Source organism: Sorex araneus, chromosome 5 (genome assembly GCF_027595985.1).
Source record: "Sorex araneus isolate mSorAra2 chromosome 5, mSorAra2.pri, whole genome shotgun sequence".
NCBI classification, from domain to species: Eukaryota; Metazoa; Chordata; class Mammalia; order Eulipotyphla; family Soricidae; genus Sorex; species Sorex araneus.
In genome coordinates, this window is record NC_073306.1 from 22,403,240 (window position 1) to 22,410,345 (window position 7,106).

A 7,106-nucleotide genomic window follows, 5' to 3' on the forward strand; every position below is an offset into this window, starting at 1 on the left:
GGGGCACGGGGAGGAAGCGGGCAGGAGCCCGTGGCGTCTGCAGTCCTGCGCCCGGAAGACCCACACAGGAGGCGGCTGGCACCCTGATTTGGGAGGGACCTGTCCTGGTTTCCTAGCGCTGCTGTGAGCAAATTCCACAGGCTCAGAGGCAGAAAACAGCCCAGATCATCCCACAGGGGTTTCCTGAGAGTTCTAGAGGAAAGAACTTCGACAGCAAGTTGAGGAGGGGGTGGGGGGGGGCGCTGTCTGTCTGCGGGCTCCTGGCACCTTCCTACCCCTTGCAGTGTTCAGTGGTCTCGCTCGTGGGTCTGTGCCCACTCTGCCCGTAAGACCCCTGTTACCTGAAGCATTCATTACGCACCACAGCGGGGCCCAGTAAGGTGTTGGTTAGCTTTGTACTTGGCCCACCTGGGTTCGATCCCCAGCACCCTGTATGGTCGCCCCAGCCCTCCAGGGGTGAGCTTTGAGTCAGGAGTCAGCCCTGAGCTTGGCTGGGTATGGCCCTAAAACCAGGAAGGAAAAGAAGACGAACCACAACAACCGTGTTTCCAAGCAGGGTCACAGTCTCAAGTCTTAGGACTTTGGGAGAAGGGGACAAAGTGTCACCCCAAATAGACCTTGTCCCTCTGCCCCAGTTTCCAAGAGCCTCATCGTTTTCTCAGACGTAGAGACGGATCCAGCCGTCTACCCTGGAGTTCCTTCCGTGGCCGCCTCCCTCGCCGGGCCCCTCTGCTGCTCTCTCCTCTGTCCCCCGTCTCCGCCCCCACAACCTGCGCTCTGCCCCTTCCTCAGGTACCTGCCCCAGGACCCACCTTTCCTCGGACATGATGCCCGGGAAGAATGCTCCTGGTGTGTTAGGGAGCCGCCAGGGGCCCCCTTGGCTCCAGCGACACACACAGATGTCCGCCCCTGCTTGTCACGGATCAGTTCTGTTGTTTTCCCAGCATTTTGTAATAATTATTTGATTTGTTTAACTCTCGCAAATCCTTTCTGGATTTAATAAAGGTTTTTAAAAAAGAAAAGAAAAGACTGATTTCCCCTCTTGTCTTGCAAGGCTGGCCAGGGCGGGCAGGGGGCGGGTTGGGGGGGGGCAACGGGGAGGGCTTGGCTGGCAGTGGCAGGGCCCACCAGGCCGCGTGGCACAGAAACACGTGAACCCCCACCTGGGTTTGAAAACAGGGAAGGTCTTGCCATTGGCCACAAAGCGGGAGCAGCTCGGGGGGACCTGAGCCAGAGGAAAGAGCCGCGAGCTGAATGATTGACTCCTGTGTGCAGTGGAGGGAATAAAGCTGAAGAACGGACAAGCCCACAAAATGAAAGCAAGGAACTTGGCAGCAGAACTAATACAGTGGCCTGATGGGAGGGGAGTTGGGGGCGGCAGAAAGGGTGGAGGGAGGAGGGTAAGGGGCGCCTGGGGGGTGCCCGAGTCTCCTCTTACCCGGGCCCCAGGAACCAAGGTGTTGCGCAGAGGCTCTCACGGGGCCCCGATGACCACGGCTCTTGCTCCTTCTCTGGCTCCTGCCCCATCATCCCCCCTGGGGGCTGGCACCATGCCTGGGGACCAGGGGGCTCCCTCAGACCTGCAGCTGCCCCCCGGTGCCCCCAAGTCCTCACACGCCGTAACCTCTGTGCCTTTTCTCCAGTGCTCTGTCATCATCGTCCTCATCATCCCGTTGATCGTCGAATTTCTCGAGCGGTCTCAGTAACGTCTCCATTCGTCCAAGCCCTGAGGTTTTAGAAGCCTCTCTCTACGCGTCCTTCCAACAATGCCGCACTGGAGGCTCTTACAGGGTCAGGGGAATGAGCCCCAGCTTGTTTCTGGTTTTGGCATATGAATACACCATGGGGACCTTGCCAGGCTCTCCCATGTGGGCAGGAAACTCCCAGTAGTTTGCCAGGTTCTCCCAGAGGGAGAAGTAGGCTATAAGATGTCGCGCGGCCACTTTGCGGCCACACGCTTCCGGGAGCTTGCTTTTAAGTGCTCTGTAGGATTTTTTTTTCCCATTCAGAAACCAAGGGTCGGGACGGTGCCTTGGCTGGGAGGGGACAGAGTACTCGGTTTCCCCCAGGCTGCAGCCGTGAGAGCCCCGACAGCACCCGGACCCCGAACACAGCGGAGGAAATGAGGCCGAGCACAGGGGCATACTCACTCCTGCTTCTGTCTTGGCAACACTCTGGAAGGGGCTAAGAGCAGGGACAGGAAGAAGCAGTGTCATCAGGCATGGGGACAGGGCGCGGGGGTGCAGGGGGTGCGCTTAGCACCCCAGGAAGCTCTGGGAGGGAGGGGAAGTGGGTTCTACGCTCTGTGATTGCACTGTGACAAGTCAGACTGCTCAACAGGCAGACGTATGCAGATGGGACCTCAGCGCTGACGGCCCATCACTGGGGAGGGGAGGGGGAGACATTGGGTGGACGGAGGGAGAGGGAAAGGGAAGGAGGAAGGAAGAATGGAGGGAGGGAGGGCGGAGGGAAGGAGGGGACGGGAAAGAGAGGAGGAGGGGTGGAGGGAGGAAGGAGAGGAGGACTGGAGGGAGAGGTGAAGGGGGTGGGGGGCTGTGGCAGGTCGCCTGTGCCTCGACACGTGGGGGGGTCCCTCAGTGTCCATCGGAGGGGGGCCCTCTGGGAGCCTTGCCAGGCCCCGCGCCCGCAGGCAGGCACACGGATGTGATAGGTGGGCCCAGAGAATGCCAAGGGCGCGGCTGCCGCCCTCATTCCCTGAGCTCGGCCGCGTCCTTCAGCCACACTGGGCACTCTGGGAAGGCCCCGTGCGGGGCACTCCGGGTCCTTCAGCTACACTGGGCACTCCGGGAAGGCCCCGTCAGGGGCTGGAGCTTTCCCTGGAGGCCACACACTGGGGGGGCGGGGGGGAGGCAGAAGCCGCAGCCACAGTCATGGGAGCCCAGGGGCCTCCTGTGTGCCCCTCAGGACGGGTGGGAGGGGGTGCAGCTGGGAGCGGAGCGGGCAGAGGCCAGGCGGCGAGGAGGCGCGTGCTGCAGAGGGTTTGAGGAGCTCCGGAGCGGGCCGTGCTCAGTTGCTGCCAGGGGTCTCCTGGCCCTGCGAAGCTCCAAGGGCCAGAGCGGGGACAAGGGGCCGGGCGCTCGCCCTGGCACCCACAGGGTTCCCGCAGAGAGAACGCGCTGGGCAGTGCCGGGTGGGGCCCCCAAACAAACAGACAGACAAGAAAATAAGTCCCGGGGCTTCTGGGACCTTGGGGTCCTCCCCGGGGGCCCTGCGGGAGCAGGGTCTGAGCCACAGCGAGGCCAGGCTCAGCTGGACGCCGGTCAGGGAAGTGGCCAGCAGGGGGCGCCCCAGGACCGACAACCTCTTCGACCCAGGCGACAGGCGGCACCTGGGAAGGTCTTTCCACACACACACACACACACACACACACACACACACACACACGCTCAGTGTCCCATGTCACCTGCTGCTCCCCCAGTCCCAGGGGTCGGGTGTTTCCAGCCAGCCGTGACCCTGACACCGGACCAGGGCCAGCCCTGTGGATGCAGGCCCTTGAGCGGCACCTCAGCCCCCAGAGCCTCCCCCCAGCGGTGGCGAAGGAAGGACAAGCCCTCGTCCAGGAGGGCAGCGGGATGCAGACTGAAGACTCCACCTGAGGCTTCTGGGGGTCCACCTAACCCTCTCTCTCGGGGCCCATCTCCCGGGACACCCACACTGGTCAGACCACGGCCCCCTGAGGTCCCTTCCAAGGCTGCCCGGGCTGCAGGGGTGAGGCAGAGGGTGCGGCTGGAGGAGGCTCCCTCGAGGGTGCTCAGGACTCTGCAGGCTCTGTGGCTGTGAGCGGAGCCAGCGCTGTGATGAGCCCCTCACACCCACGTCCACTGCAGACCCCAGTGGTGGGCGGGCAGGCTGGGCAGGAGGTGGGTGGGGAGGAGAACTCACGCTCCAGCTGCCTTTGCCCAACAGGACTCTTTAAACATTTCCATAAAGTCGTTCACAAGAGTTGATTACAGTCAATGTTTCAGCACCAGTCCCGCCACCATCACACCTTCCCACCAGCGTTATTTCGAAGTTTCCCGCCACCACTCAAGCCTGCCCACAGGCAGATGATGGATAATTTATTCCCTCCCCCCCTCCTCCTCCCCCTTCTCCTCTTCCCCCTCCTCCTCCCCCTCCTCCTCCTCCCCCTCGTCCCCCTCCTCCTTCTCCTCCTCCTCCCCTCCTCCTCCCCCTCCTCTCCCTTCTCACTCCTCCCCTCCTCTTCCCCCTCCTCTTCCCCCTCATCGTCCCCCTTCTCCTCCCCCTCTCCTCCCCCTCCTCCTCCTCCCCCTCGTCCCCCTCCTCTTCCCCCTCCTCCTCCTCCCCTTCCTCCTCCTCCCCCTCCTCCTCTCCCTCTTCCTCCTCCTCCCCCTCCTCCTCCTCTCCCTTCTCTGACTCCTCCCCCTCCTCCTCTCCCCCCCTCCTCCTCCCCCTCTCCTCCCCCTCCTCCTCCTCCCCCTCGTCCCCCTCCTCTTCCCCCTCCTCCTCCTCCCCTTCCTCCCCCTCCCCCTCCTCCCCCTCCTCCTCCTCTCCCTTCTCTGACTCCTCCCCCTCCTCCTCTCCCCCCCTCCTCCTCCCCCTCTCCTCCCCCTCCTCCTCCTCCCCCTCGTCCCCCTCCTCTTCCCCCTCCTCCTCCTCCCCTTCCTCCCCCTCCCCCTCCTCCCCCTCCTCCTCCTCTCCCTTCTCTGACTCCTCCCCCTCCTCCTCTCCCCCCCTCCTCCTCCCCCTCTCCTCCCCCTCCTCTTCCCCCTCCCCCTCGTCCCCCTCCTCTTCCCCCTCCTCCCCTCCCCTTCCTCCCCCTCCCCCTCCTCCCCTTCCTCCTCCTCCCCCTCCTCCTCCTCCCCTTCCTCCTCCTCCCCCTCCTCCTCTCCCCCCCTCCTCCTCCCCCTCCTCCTCCTCTCCCTTCTCTGACTCCTCCCCCTCCTCCTCTCCCCCCCTCCTTCTCCCCCTGCAGTCCTCACCATCCTTGTGGTTATGCTGGGGCCCACTCCCAACATGCCAGGTCACCCACTGCAGACACCCGGGCCCCAGGAACCTCCCAGAAACATTCAAGGAGGGGCGGTGAGGCCTGGAGTGTGGGTCTGCCCTGCGGGCGGGTGTGGGGTGAGTCAGCCACGTGAGGTTGATTGGAGCAGCCCGAGGAGCGGGTGCAGGCGCAGAGAGCGCGAGGCCCCGAGTTGGATCCCTGACACCCTGTGTCCTGGCCAGTGCGCGGGTCTCCCTTGTACCCTGAGCCCCGGCCCGTCACCGCCCCAGAGCCGGGGCTCTGCCTCAGGGGAGGACCTGCAGACGGAAGGGTGGGCTCGGGGAGGACAGCCTGAGTGTGGGGGTCCCGACCCTCCCCTGACCGGGCTGGCGGGCTGCTCGGATGGCTGGGCCGTGGCAGCCGGGGTCTGGCTCCGCTCCCCCTCACCAGGCAAGGGCTGGCTGCCTGGTCCCCTGGCACCTTGGCGTGGGCCCCTCTCAGGGGCCAGCGTCCCCTTTGCCCGTCAGGACAGAGCTGCAGTTTCTTCCCCAGAGCCGGTCCCACAGGGGCCCCGTGCTGGCCGCGCTGCCTGTCCCCCCGTCCCTCCCGCCCAGAAAGCGGGTCTGTTCACAGAGGCTCTCCCGTGCTCTGGCCCTGCTGACCCAGTGTCCCCCTCCCACTCCCCTCCCTGCCCTCAGCCCCAGACACTCAGCCCTGCCCGCCTGCCCAGGCCTGGGATCTGCCTGCTGCCTGCTCATTCCTCCCCACCCCCTCTGGCCCCCCAGTCCCAAGATGACACCCCAGATTTGAGTTGGGAACCAGCCAGCCGCCCCAGACCCACTCCCTCGGTCTCTCACCCAAGCCCCTGCTGTAGCCCGGCCTCACCCACCCCTGGCCCCAGGCACTGGCCTGTCCCAACAAGGGTCACTGGACTTCTGAGCATGTGGGTGTTGGGGAGCCAGGATGGAAGCTGTGGTAGGTGGGGGAGGGGGGAACAGTCTCTGTCAAAGAGCCTGGAGCCAGAGCCCTGGTGGCGGGGAGACGCCCCGTGGGGTGCGTGGTGGCTGCCTCCTTGGCGTTGCTCGGCAAGGCCCTGGTGACCTGCCGCTCGGGCATCTTTGCACGGTTCCTTTCCCTTTCCTCGTTCTTCTTTGGCGAAGTGTCTGTTCAAATCTTCCGCTCCGTTAAAAATAAATTTAGCTTTATCAATTTTTTTTTTTTTTTTTGCGTTGCAAGGGGCTTTTATGTCTTCTAGAGACGAGCGCCCGCAGGAGCTGGGCTGTTTGAGATCACAGCATCCCTGCGCCGAAAGCTCACCCTTGTGAAATGGATCACTCGGTGACATTTAGTAAGTTCACAAAGTCCTGCCTCGAACGTTACTAAGTTAGCTGTACTCTGGCAAATAACGTCTCCCAGTCTGTGCCTTGCTTTTTCATTTTCCTCACATATCTTTGGAAGAACAAACAGTTGCAACGGTTGACAGTTTTTCATTTTTATCTTTTTCATTTGTATTTCTTTTGCGGTGCCAGGGATCAAATCCAAGGCCTCATACTTACAGGGGATTGCCCTAGGGCTGAGCTACATCCCCCGCACAAACCACCATCACTGGCTTGGTGTATTTAAGAAATCTTTGAGAAATTTGGTTTATGTGCTTTCTTCCAGAAGGTCATTTTTTTTTTTTTTTTACGGTATAGAAAAGCTAGGCTGGAGAGATAGCACAGCGGGTAGGGCGTTTGCCTTGCACACGACCGACGGGGATTCGATTCCTCCGCCCCTCTCAGAGAGCCTAGCAAGCTACCGAGAGTATCTCGCCCACATGGCAGAGCCTGGCAAGCTATCTGTGGCATATTCGATATGCCAAAAACAGTAACAACAAGTCTCACCATGGAGACGTTACTGGTGCCCGCTCGAGCAAATCGATGAGCAACTGAATGACAGTGCTACAGTAATACAGTTTTTTCTTTTTGGATCACACCCAGCGATGCCCAGGGGTTCCTCCTGCCTCGTGCACTCAGAAATTACTCCTGGTGGTTCTCGGGGGACCACAGGGGATGCTGGGAATTGAACCAGGTTGGCCACGTGCAAGGCAAACGCCCTACCCTCTGTGCTATCACTCCAGCTCAAGTTTAAACTCTTATAC